At 38.0% G+C, this 14118-nt stretch overlaps 1 protein-coding gene across 3 annotated transcripts in view; it reads left to right on the forward strand.

The window, feature by feature from the left end:
• Positions 1–14118, forward strand: part of GPATCH2 (G-patch domain containing 2) — a 176717-nt gene that overhangs the window by 107333 nt on the left and 55266 nt on the right. The gene's annotated exons all lie outside the window — the stretch shown is intronic.

Raw genomic sequence — 14118 nt, forward strand, 5'->3', positions numbered from 1 at the left:
GTAATCTGTATGATATAAAATATTATTTATACAGATTATTATTTTCTGGAGTATTTATTTTATAGGTTACAATATCATAATCTTTCCTTTCAATAGTTTACTTCATTCATTTTTATTATCCTATAAGACCTTTTCTCTATTTATTTATATATATTAACTTAACTTTTTGTTCCGACATGAATCAAAACCACTAGCAAGTAGATATAGAGCCATCTTTAAACCAAAAATTGCATTTGTTAATGATTGTAAATGCTCTGAGGGCAGACAAATCTCTTTATCATTATTGGAGTCCTGTGCTAACAGTGCCTAGTAGACAGAAAGTAGTAATTGAGTGAATGCAGATATGAAAGTGTGAATGTAAAATGGGGCAAATTGGATAATGTCAACTGAGTATTGCTTCTCCAGTTAGCAGGTATGACCTTCACTGTGTGCCCCTGACATCCATTCCACACGAATCTCCCCAGTGGTTCTTAATCAATTAAATACGATTCTCTAGGAGTGGAACTCAGATGTCACTATTTTTAGAGTTTCCGAGGTTACCCATTGTGCTTGATTACCATTCTGTCAACACTCAGGACTAACATGGAGTCATTTCACCACCTTGCACCCTCCATGCTACCAGTCCGGTCCAGTCTCTTCAGTATCTCATGCTGACTCCGTCTTTTCCACTTTCTGCTCTGTTCTTTTAAATAAGCACTGCTATCTTTTGTATTAGTACAGGATCCTAGTGAATCTTTCTGTCTCTGTGTTCTCACTCTTTGAGTACATACTGCTTACTTTTGCTAAAGTTCATTCTGATTCTTTTATTCCCCTACTTGTAAACCCCCAGTATTGCCTCTTGACAGTAGAAAAACCTCGTTAGCATATGATTAAAAGCTCTTCAGGATCTGACTCCAGTACCTTTCTGCCTGATCCATTATTTCTCCTTCTTAGATAATGGTCCAACTGTCTTCCCTGGTCTGCCTGTCTTCCCTAAATATGACCTCTGCATCACTGCCCTAGGATTTTTCTCTTGGATTCTCTCCTACCCGGATCTTTCAAAAATCCGATTTGTCTTTAATCAGTCTTGACTGGTTGAAAACCACCATTTTATCAGAACGTACTAGATACTAGTAACAGAATACAATACGAAACGAACAATAGCCTGAGCCGAAAGGTTTTATTTTGTTTCTCACATAAGAAGTCAGGAGGGAGGTGGCCCTAAGGCTTTTCAGTGGCGTAAAATTACTATCACGGGCCAGTCTGTTTCTGATTTTCAGTTTCGTCATCTGTTCCTAGAGCTCCTGTAACAAAGCACCACAAACTCGGTGGTTTAAACAACAGAAATGTACTGTCTGGCAGTTCTGAAGGTTGGAAGTCCAAGGTCAGGTGTCAGCAGGGCTGGTTCCTTCTGAGGCTGGAGGGGGAAGCTGTTCCAGGCCTTTGTCCACACCTGTGGTTTCTGCCAGCCTCTGCTGCTCATTGGCTCCTACTGTGTCACGCTAATCTCTGCCTCCATCTTCCTAGGGCCTTTTCCGTGTGTGTGTATCTGTCTCTGTGTCCACAGTTCTCTTTTTTATAAGGACGCAGGGACAGAAATATGAGGACACTTTATAAGGTCAGAGTAGAACCTACCCTAGATGACCTCCTTTGAACTTGGTTACCTCTGTCAAGATCTATCTCAAAAATAAGGTCGTATTCTGAGCTACTAGGGGTTAGGACTCCAGCATATCTTTCTGGGGGACCGATTCAACACCTAATACGATCTTTACCTTTCTTTCTTATGCCCTCATGGTTATGGCCTCATGCCTATAACTTCACATGTCATGTCTGCTTTCAAGGCAAGAAGAAGAGGAAAGGACCAGTGCTAGGAGCTCTCCGCCAGAAGCAAAATTCCTTTCAAAACCACTAACCCACCTTTCCTTAGCTCTCATTGGCCAGAACTGGTTATTTGGTCACCCAGAGTTGCAAGGGAGTTTAGGGAACCAGTATCTGGCAAAGTTTTAGATCAGTCATGATTGATTACTTGGGTCTGGCACATAGTGCTCCTAACAGGACTTGCCATATGCAAATCATTGACTCCTCAACATGCACACACAACCCTTCTCTCCATACATACGTGTGTTTGGAATACCTTCCCTGTCTTTCCTGAAGGACCCCGCTTCAGAATCTCATCCACTTACTTCAGTTATCTCAAAATCTCCTCCAAGACCTCCGAGTGACATGGAGTTTTAATCAGACCTGGCTATGGCTCTTTGCAGTACAGTGACTCATAAATTTAAAGCACCCGTAGATACAATACAGAATTGTGGAGAAGGCGGGCTATTTCAGCAGAAGCTCCCATTCAGGAAGTGAGGCACTCAGCACTCAGCCTGCTAAAACCCATGTATCCAATGTGGCAGGCGACTCTCCTTTTTCTACTTTCTTGGAAGCCCTTGCTTATTATTTATACTCTAAGATCACGACTGACCTGTTCATTGCACCAGGAGCACTTCCAGACTAGTGCACGGTTCTAGCAGCCCATTGCTTGCTTGTTTTGTTTTTCCTTCCTCGGCTTAGTTGAGATATAATTGACAAATAAAATTGTAATATATTTATTTATTTAAATGTTTGTTTGTTTTTGAGAGACAGAGAGAGAGAGAGAGAGAGAGAGAGAGCGATTGAGAGAGCACAAGCACAGGAAGGGCAGAGAGAGAGGGAGGCAGAGAATCTGAAGCAGGCTCCAGGCTCTGAGCTGTCAGCACAGAGCCCAACGTGGGCCTCAAACCCACGAACCTCGAGATCATGACCTGAGCTGAAGTCAGATGCTTAACCAACTGAGCCCCCAAACATCCTAAATTGTAATATACTTAAAATGTACTACATGATGATTTGATACACATATACATCGTAAAAGGATTCCCACCATTGAATTCACACATCCCTCACCTCACATATTTACCTTTTTTTTTCTTTTTTTAGAAAACACTGAAGGTGTTACTCTCTTAACAACTCTCAAGCATACAATTCAGTATTGTCAATTACAGTTGCCATACTATACATTAGATCCTCAGATCTTACTCATTTTATAACTGAAATTTTGTGCCCTTTTATTCACCTCCCCCTCGAACCTCCACGCCCAGCCCCACAATACCACTATTCTACTCTGTTTCTATGATACCATGCAGTGCATATCTTTGGCTTATTTCACTTAGCATGATGCCCTCCTTAGCATGGAGGTCCGTCCATGTTGTTGCAACTGGCAGGATTCTCTTCTTTTTAAGGCTAAATAATATTCCAATGTGTGTGTGTGTGTGTGTGTGTGTGTGTGTGTGTGTGCGCGTATCACAACTTCTTTATCCATTCATTCATTGAGGGACACTTAGGTTGTTTCCATATCTTTCCCACTGTGAATAAAGACACAATGAATGTGAAGTACAGATATCTCTTCAAGATAGTGATTTTGTTTCCTTTGGATATATATCCAGAAGCAGAATTACTGGATAACATATGGCTGTTCGACTTCAATTTTTGAAGAAGCTCCATACTGTTTTCCATGGTGGCTGCACCAGTTTACATTCCCATCAGCAGTTTTTCTTTCTTGTCTTTTTGATAATAATCATTCTAAAAAGTATGAATTGATAATCTTATTGTGATTTTTATTTGCCTTTCCTTTATGATGAATTATGTTGTGCACCATTTTATGTACCTGTTGGCTCTTGGTTTGCCTTTTTTGGGAAAGTATCTATCCGGGTTCTTTGCCCATTTTCTAATTGGACTATTGGATTTTTGCTATTGAGTTGTACGTGTACCCTGTATATTTTGGCTGTTAACGCCTTATCAGATATGTGGTTTGCAAATATTTTCTTCCATTCCATAGGTTGCTTTTTTATCTTGTTGATGGTTTCCTTTGCTATGCAGAAACTTTTCAGTTAGATGTAGTACCACTTGTTTATTTTTGCTTTGTTACCTTTGCTTTGGTGTCAATCCAAAGACTCATTGTGAGGATCAGTGTCAAGGAGCTTGTTACTTCCTATGTTTTCTTCTAGGGGTCTTAAGATTTCAGATCTTGTGTGCAAGTCCTTAACCCATTTTAAATTGATACTTGTATATAGTATACTACAGAGCTCCGGTTTCATTCTTTTGGAAGTGGCTGTTCAATTTTCCCAAGACCATTTATTGAACAGATGATCCTTCCCCAGTGTATATTCTTGACTCTTTTGTCAAAATTAATTGCTCATAAATGCATGGGTTTATTTCTGGGCTATTTTGTGCCACTGATTTTTGTGTCTGTTTTTAGCCAGTTACATACTGTGTCGATGACTATGGCTTTGTAATATAGCTCGAAATTAGGAAGTGTGATGTCTCTAGCTTTATGCCTTATCAAAACTGCTTCGGTTATTTGGGGTGTTTTGTGGCTCCAAACAAATTTTAGGATTTTTTTCCCCTATTTATGTGAAAACGGCCATTGCAATTTTTATAATGATTGCATTGAACCTGTGGCTTGATTTGGATAGTATGGACATTTTAACAATATTGATTTTTCCAGTCTATGAACATAAAATATCTCTCCATTTATTCGTGTCTTCTTCCATTTCCTTCACTAATATTTTATACTTTTCAGCGTACAGGTGTTTTACCTCCTTCATTAAATTTATTTCTAAGTGTTTTATTCTTTTTGATGCTACTATATATGGCATTGTTTTCATAATCCCTCTTTCTAATAGTTTGTTTTAGAAACAACTGATTGATGTCTCTTGATTTTGTATCCTGCAACTTTGCTGATTTTCTTTATTCTAACAGATTTTTGGTAGAGTCTTTAGGTTTTCTGTTTATAATATCAAGTTATTTGCAAGCAAATACAATTTTACCTTTTCCTTTCAGATTTGGATGCCTTTTTTCCCCAGGCCTAACTGGTCAGGATAGAATTTCCAATACTAAGTTGCGAAATACTAATGCTAATACTAATACTAATAATAAGTGAAGTAGCGAGAATGGGCATCCTTGTCTTGTTCCTGATCTTAGAGGAAAAGCTTTCAGTTTTTCACCATTTAGGATGGTGCTAGTTGTAGGCCTTTGCTATGCTGAGGTACATTCCTTTTATGCCCAGTTTGTTGAGAGTTTTTGTCATGAAACGATGTTGAATTTTGTCAGATTCTTTTTCTGCAGCCATTAAGATGATCACGTGATTTTTGTCCTTCATTTTGTTAATGTGGTATGTCACATTTATTGATTTGCAGATGTTAAACCATCCTTGCATCCCTGGAATAAATTCCACTTGGTCATTATTTGTGATCCTTTTAATGTAATGTGGAATTTGGTTTGCTAATATTTTGTTGAAAAATTTTGCATCTATATTCATCAGAGATATTGGCCTCTAATCTTCTTATAGTGGCCTTATCTGGCTTTGATATACAATATAATGCTGGTCTCACAGTGCTATATAGTATGGGAGTGATCCCTCCACTTTTATTTTTTGGAAGAGCTTGAGAAGGATTCATGCTCTTTCTTATTTATTTTCAACATAAAAATTGTATTTGCTTGGAAGCATTAGAATGTCAACCGAACAGCTGCAGGGTTTTTTGTTTTGTTTTGTTTTTTGTGTTTTGTGGTTTTGGTTGTTGTTGCAGTTACAGAGTGGTATTTAGTTAACAGAACAATTATCTTGTATTAGTTGTCTCAGAGACAAGGGAAGATGAGTACAGTACAGTGCCCATTTGTAACTAATTTGTGGTGTGCACCAGTAAGAACCTGCTGTAAATGTCCATGCCGGTCTACAACCCTCTTACTGTACCAGGCAAAGTTAGTGGCTACTAAAAATACTGCCAGGACAAGGCTTTCTAAAGACACATTTGGTAGTACGTTAACTATACAAAAAAAGACACTACACTTTGCAACCATAACTTGCACACCATTACAGTTCAGTATTTTTTCTTTAAAAGGAAAGGAGTTGTGTATAGGGGAGTTCAGCGTTTTACAGACCGGAAAAAACAAACTTGGGCTATAGCCAACCTATTCATCATCTTCTTCTTCTTCATCCTCTTCTTCTTCCTCATCTTCTTCCTCTCTTGCCTTTTTTTTCACCCTTGATGACTCCCTTTTTTGCCTCATCAGGCTCTCCTGTAGCCCACTATGCAGCAACCCCCTTTTTGTATTTTTCTTCAGCTCAGTAGCCTTTCTTCATAAAGCTGCTTGTCATCTGCAGCAGAATTATAATATTTCTCTCCCCGTTTCTTTGCAACATCACCAGTGGATAGGCCGGGATGCTTTCCTTTTATTTGGGGACGATACTCAGAACAAAATAAGAAAAAGGTAAAGAGAGTACTCTTGGGTGCATTGACTGGGATCCTTGAACTTCTTTTTGGTTTCCCCTGTAGGAGGGATAGAAGTTGTCATTTTTCTTTCTTAATGGCCCTTGTCCCCCTTTGCCATGTCTTCAAAAACTTTTCTTTTCTTTTAAATAGACATAGTCTTCCACCTCTCTGAATGCTTCTTAGAAAACTCTGAGAAGTTGGGCACCTGGGTGGCTCAGTTGGTTGAGCATCTGACTTCGGCTCAGGTCGTGATCTCACAGTTCGTGAGTTCAAGCCCCGCATTGGGCTCACTGCTGTCAGTGCGGAATTCACTGGTGAATTCGTATGGCCCTAGACTTTTCTTTGTTGGGGGTTTTTTGATTACTGCTTCAATCACCTTACTAGTACGTGATCTGTTCAGATTTTCTAATTATTATTTGAAATTGGTAGACTGTATATTTCTAGGAATTTATCCATGTCTATAGTCTCTAAGATGTTGGCGTGTAATTGTTTATAATAGTTCCTCAGGATTCTTAATATTTCTGTGTTATCAGTTGTAATGTCTCCTCTTCATTTCATGTTTTATTTATCTGGGCCTTTTCTCTTTTTTTCTTAGTCTAGATAAAACTTTGTCAGTTTTATCTTTACAAAATCTAGCTTTTAGTGTCATACATCTTTTCTATTGTCTTTTCTATTTGATTTATTTCCATTCTAACCTTTGGTATTTTCCTCTTTCTGCTAGCTTTCAGCTTTGTTTCTTCTTCTATTTATAGTTCCTTGAGGTGTAAAGTTAAGGTGTTTATCTGAGGGTTTTTTTCCCCCTAATATAGGCATGTGTCACTATAAACTTTCCCTCTTAGAACTGCTTTTGCTGTGGTAAGTGCTCACATGCCCATTAAGAACTGCTTCTTTGTTTACTATAGTCCTGTAAGTGTCATGAACACAAGCCCCGTTGGCTTTCAGAGCAAGGTGTTTTGGGGCCCCATCCAAGGGTAGGAGTCTTCAAAGTTGGGACACTAGATGTGTCTTCCAAAACCTTTGCTCCTCAGGGAGAAGTTGGGAGTCGGAGGGTCCCTCCTGAGTGTATGGCTTAGTGCCAGTGTGGGATTTATGGTGAGAGTGTGTTTAGCCTTTCCTACCCACTTTGACATGGGTGTTTTCTCATCTTCCCGATGTATAGGAGTCACTCAACTAGTTTCTGGATTTCTCACAAGGAAATCATTCCATGTATAGCTAGAAAATGGTGTGTTCATAGAAGAAAGGAGTTCAGTAGCCTCCTCTGTCACCATCTTAGTTCCTAGCAGCCCCTTTCTGGTTAGTGGACATCAGCAGGAATTTAAAGTCACAGACTAAAGTCAAAGGTGGCCAAGTTGTTTGTTTAGGCATTAGGGTTCCTTCAAAAATGGAGTAGGTTCTCTTGTGTTTGTGGTTGCAATTCCTTGCCTGGAAATGCTACTGGCCTTGATGTTCTTCCTATATCCTTACTTAGCTTTTAGCTTAAAGACTTCTGCCCCGACGCCATGTGAAACAGTGACCTCCAGAGGATAGGTACCAGTCTTTAAGAAACCTCTAGTCAGCGTGCTCACCCTCTTTGTCAGAGAGGCACTCTGAGGAAGGTTTAGACCAGAGCCCTAGTCATGGTAGTCAAGGCCCCGTGAAGTCTAACCTCCATGCCACTGCCTGCTTCCACATAGGAATTCCAAACCAGATCTTCCCACCTGCAGCTCCCTAATTATGAGTCTCTCATTAAAATTGAATTGTAATCTATACGCTGAAAGTACCTCTTTCAACAAATCTATGTTTTCATCCGTTTCTTCAGGCCTGCCCCTTACTATGTAGGGCAAATGAACAAGGTGCCTTGTAGGCTTCGTTCTACAAGTTTCGTTTTGGGTGACACCATAGAATACAGCATTGTGAGTATTTTATTTTACACAAATAAGTAAGTACACAGGCACACTTTGTACTACACATAGATACACACAGCCCCAGTTGAATTACCTATTAGTACCCTTCTGGGGACTAGTCTCTTTCTCTGGTCAGTTTCAAAACCGACCACACTTTGCTTCAGTTTGTCTGCTTCATTGTCCTGGGAAGGAAATGCAACAGGTGAAATTTTCTACCATTTCCTTTAACAAGAGAACGTATATGGTCAGTGTTCAAAGTTGGCCAGATGTAGTTTTAGATATATGCTTCCCCAACTTTCTTGCCCAGATAATTAAGTCCATACTTTCATTCAACCTACTCCCTATGATAAAATCAGATACATAAAACTGACTCAGTCTCATAGTAGAAAAAACAAGGTATTTATACCCTCAAGATATGCAAATAATTTCCTAGGGAATCCTGGTCAAGAATTTTAAGGGAGTCAATGTCCGGATTCCTTTGCATGTATACACACACACACACCTTCTTTTCTGAAATAATTAGCCCCTGCAATTTTGCTGATTCCTATTTTTCACAACTGCCTTTCTGCAACTTTGGAAGAAAAAGACACCCCTCACCCCCAAGTCCTACCCTTTGGCACCTTGTTTCACAGCATAAAATCCTTTTGGGTTTCAAACAGAGGGACATTCCAAATACTGTGCTGATATTGATGTGGACAGATTGAATCTAATGACCAAATTACAAAGCCTTTTGCAAATTAGGTAGATTGTTTCTAATTCTTTGTTTTCAGCAGCTGGTAGATTGTTAAAAATACGCCTTTATCTAAAAATCATTGTGTGATTTTTGGTATAAATCTCTAAAGGAGTTCAGTAATCAAATAACTGCTCTAACCAGATTCTTTTTATTTCCATTTACCAAGTTATGTGAACAAGGTTTCTGAGCACTCAAATTGATAAAAATAAAAAATATGAATAGAATTGATGCTAAAGGTAATATTCATCAATGACTACACGAATTAGTTTGGGGAAAAGTTTATTATGCTATTCCTAATAAAATTGTATTCATTTATGTTTGGAACTATCAAAATACACTTATGTTAATTTCATTAATTAAATACCAGTGACTTTTTCAGATCTTAAATAACTGTTATCAACTAACCTTAATCTGTATTGCTGATCAGTTCATCAAAATAATTTTAAAACTCTAGTTTTATAGTCACAGAAATTTAAGAAAATTAGATAGATAGATAGATAGATAGATAGATAGACAGATAGATAGATAGATGATAGATAGACAGATAAGACACAGATCATTGTTGCAGAGGAATATGGCAGGGTTACTAATATATGGCTTTCAAACATAAAAATATATAACATTAGGATAAACTTCTGTGCAACAGCGATATTGGAAATCCAAGGAGTTCAAGGAGAAAAATAAGCCATGTAAAATTTTCAACTTTTAAAGAAGTGATTTTCATGGTGTTTTGTTTTGTTTTGTTTTTAAATGCATTGAAGGTGGATATCAAACCACAGTGATATTTGGACTCCAATGGGTATATTTAAGAATGGCATGATGGTTTTATTTTAAAATGTTAACATATGTAATTTATAGAAACTAATATTTGCAAATATTTAACTTTTATGGTGAAAAATTTTAGATATCTACTGAAAATATGTGAGGATATTTTCATAACTGCATCAGACAACATGTACTGAGAAATGGTTGAAGACCAGTGTGTATAGACTTTCAGAAAAAAGTAATGGAATGTTCTACGAATAATGGTTTAAACAAATCGCAGTTTAATTTACCGACATTACCAGAAGTCTGGAGAAGTAGGCAGTCCCAGGGCTATTGAGGAGGCAACATCAGCCACAATGTCCTCTAAGGAATCCCTGGAATTTTCCACAAAATTCCCACCAGCAATTCTCTATACCTTCTATATTCTCCCTTTAGTTATTTATCTCTACTTGGTTATAGTATTTATCACATTATTCTCTAGAATATAGTTGCTATACACATGTTTCATTCACCTTAGTGGACCATGAGTTAGAGACTTCGTCTCGTTCTTCTTTAAGATTCTTACAGTACACGCAGAATGCCTTACACATCAAAGCATAGGCTCTGGGGTCAAGTTTACCCAGTTCCACTACTGGCTAGTGATGGGAAGACTCACCCCTTCCTGCCACTGGCACAAAAGTATAGGGAAAGCACAGATTAACCATGGTTTTGTGTGATCCCTTCTACAGTTTACCTCCAAGCTGTAATAACTGACCTGGACGAATGGCTAGAAATGGTCATTAAATTACTAAATATTCAGGAACTCTTAACTGGAAGTAAACTACTTTCAGTTAACTGTGATTCGTCTAAGTCAATATTTGTTTTGCTTTAGAAGATCACCGTCTAAACAGTCTGAAATAGGAGTACTTAAAATAATTTTACTTCATAGAATTTCAGACTTAAAAACAGATTCTAATGAGTAAAGGAAAAACTATTTTACAGGCTCTAACATAATAATGTTTAGGAACTTCAGTTTTGAAACTATGTGGTTATAGGCTCGCATGATCAACAAAGGGTGGTGGAGAGCGGCCTAGAAATGACCATTCAAAAGAAAAAGGGCTGCTGAGCTGGGAAGTGAAAAAGGATGTTTTTTCCTTAATAGAAGGAATGCCCAGCGTGGTGCTCAATATGCAAGAGCGCACCTCACTCAAAGTTTTCAGCTCAGTTTATGAGAGTAGTGGAGGTTGGCCAATAAAAGTTTGGGTAGTTTCTATAAAAATTATATTTGGCAATAATTTCAATTGTAAAAAAGAATTACTTATAGAAATTTGGTGAACAGCCAACTTTGCTGCACCCCTCAGAATGTGGAAATCTCAGTCTTAAAGGTAAACTGACACAGGTATCTGTGTGGTTTTTGAGAAGTCTTGCAGAATTATGAAAGTCTGATTGTTTTAATAAAGTAATACTTAACATTGTACTAGTCACATATCTATATTTTGCATAACTCTTTATAATTGTGTATGCATTGTGTATTTATAGTCCAGTTGTTAATATACTTTAGGTCTCTTTTAATAGAAAATATTTAGCCCAGATAAATGAAACAGCCATTAAAATAACCATAGAAAGGTACACAAAAAGCAACAAGAATCTGAATCCAGGAACGCCTGGGTGGCTCAGTCAGTTAAGCTTCTGACTTTGGCACAGGTCATGATCTCAGTGTTCATGAATTTGAGCCCCACATCAGGCTCTGTACTGACAGCTCGGAGCCTGGAACCTGCTTTGGATTCTGTGTCTCCCTCTGTCTCTGCCCTTCCCCTGCTCACACTCTGCCTCTCTCTGTCTCTCAAAAAGTAAATAAACACTAAAAAAGAAAAAAAAAATTTTTTTAAAAAGAACCTGAATCCAGCTAAAGCAGAGAAATCTGTATCTAGGTTCTAAGAAAAAATAACATGTTAAGTTTTGAAATTCACATTTAATTATTCTGTTGACTTTCTGAAAATACAAATATTAATATGCAGAAAAAATATATGACTACATATTCTTTAAAATATTTAAGGCTTCTTGTGGGGTTACTTTTTATTCACTCTACCTTCCTTTCTGGACTAACCCTAAATGGTTCCAGAATTTTTTCCTTTTTTCCATTCACTTATGAGATACCTGTTTTTAAGTTGAGTAAATATGAAGGGGTGCCTGGGTGACTCAGTAAGTTAAGCATCCAACTTCAGTTCAGGTCATGATCTCACAGTTTTGAGTTCAAGCCCTGCATCAGGCTCTGTGCTGACAGCTCAGAGCCTGGAGCCTGCTTCGGATTTTGTGCGTCCCTCTCTCTCTGCTCCTCCCCTGCTAGCTCTCTGTCTCTGTCTCTCTCTCTCAAAAATAAATAAACATTAAAAAAATTAATAAATAGAGTAAATATGAAATATTAGTTGACTTTTAAATGATATCCATATTTGCTTTTATTTTATTTTAAAGTATAGGACATTTACCTGAGGCATTATATGTAAATCAAAACTTACTTTAAATGCAAGTGGGTAACTACCTATAATCCTATGATGAATTCCTTCATAAAGCAAATATTTACACTTTATCTTATCTTTTGTATAAATATCAAGTTTGCTTGAAGCAAGATTTGCCTGGATTAAAGGTTAGTTCATTGGGAATACTTTTATACTTTGAAATTTAGCATCTATTGCTTTATAGTAAAAATGGCTTTAACTTCAGATTGAGATAAATAAAATATACCCGATCAATTCCTCCTCTGATTTACTGTGTTTCCCTTGGAAAGTCATTTTAGCTTTCATGTGTCATGATTTTTAGTTATGGAATAAGGATAAGAACAGTCCTTCTTATATAAGGTATTATTCAAGCTACTTATGTAAACTACAGACAAATTATTAAACCGGGTATAAAACATTTAGGATGATGATGATGATGATGATGATGATGATGATGACGATGGTAATGCTTTATCTGGATAGTGTATTTTATTTTTCCAAGTATTTTCACATGCATCAGTCTCTCCGGTGTTTTTAGTGCCTCTCTGAAGCAGTGATGACACCCCCATTTTATAGATAATTTGACTTTGGAAAGTCACACACTATATTCTGCTCAACCAAAAGTCAATTAAAAAAACCAATATGTTCAGCATCTAGTATGTATTTGATAACATGCTAAACCTGTTGGGGGAACCTGTAAATATTACGTATGAACATTGTTGTCTCTATTGACATTTAGGAATAAATAGGTAGTTCTCACAAAAATTCAGAGAATAAAAGTTCACATATTACTCTATTCCACTGTGTACTACAGGAGAAGAAAATTAATATTTGTTTTAAACACCTACTCTATGCCAGGTTCTTAGCCTTGTTTAAGCTTCCCAATACTGTAAAGAGAGGTGGGCTTCATTTTATTGCATAGATGAGGAAGACAAATGTAATGGAAAAACTCAGATTTTTCCTTCCTACCTTTTCTTCTCTTACGTCTTCTTTGACACTCATACAGAACACTTCATCTCTGACACTTCTGGTCACCAAATGTTGGGAGGCTTTTCCTCACGACAACAAGCAAGTCGCCAGGAAATCAGCTGGCTGTCCTGCTTCAACTCAGTTTTGACACTAGGTGCTTGGAGATAGCATCAGATTCCACAAGTTAAGGGTCCAGTCCTGCGAGGCTGCCTTGCCCCCTAACCTCCCACATCTCCAGATTCCACTCACAAACCTAGGCTGTTACCTATGCTTCTGACCTACCAGATGCAAATTGGAGGTTCCAACAACCGCCTCCAACTGAGGACACCAATTTCAAGTCCAGGTGGTTACCTGTGCTTCCGACTGGCTGTAAATCAGAGGTCCCCACAGCACCCTCCTTGGGTTTATTTAATTTGCTCACAGAATTCAGAGAAATGTTTTACTTACTAGGTTACCAGTTTATTATAAAAGAACATAACTCAGGAACAGCCAGATGGAAGAGATACATAGGGCAAAGTACGGAGTAGGGGTGTGGAGCTCCCATGCCCTCTCCAGGAATGCCATTCTCCCCACATCTTCACCTGCTCCCCTATCTGGAAGCTCTCCAAACCTTGCCTTTGGGGATTTTTATGGAGGCTTTATTACATAGGCGTGATTGATTGAATCATTGGCCTTGGGGAAGGATTCAACCTCCAGCCTTCTCCCTGCCCCAGAGGTCAGGAATTGGGACTGAAAGATCCAACTTCTTGGATTGGAAAGATCCAATCCAAGGTTGGTTCCCTTGACAATTAGCTCCCATCCTTAGGTAGGGTCCAAAAGCCACCTCATTAATATAACAATTTTTCACTCTCAATGCTTTGGAAATTCCAAGGGTTTGGGGAGCTGTGAGCCAGGAATCATGGAAGAAGACCAAATATATATGCGAAATACATTTAGATCACCTGAATAACCAAATGCATAGTTCTCTTATAAATCACTTATTGCTCCAAGACTCAGAAAATAAAAGTAATTTGTCAGAGTTC

Source organism: Acinonyx jubatus, chromosome E4, assembly GCF_027475565.1.
Source record: "Acinonyx jubatus isolate Ajub_Pintada_27869175 chromosome E4, VMU_Ajub_asm_v1.0, whole genome shotgun sequence".
Taxonomy (NCBI): Eukaryota; Metazoa; Chordata; class Mammalia; order Carnivora; family Felidae; genus Acinonyx; species Acinonyx jubatus.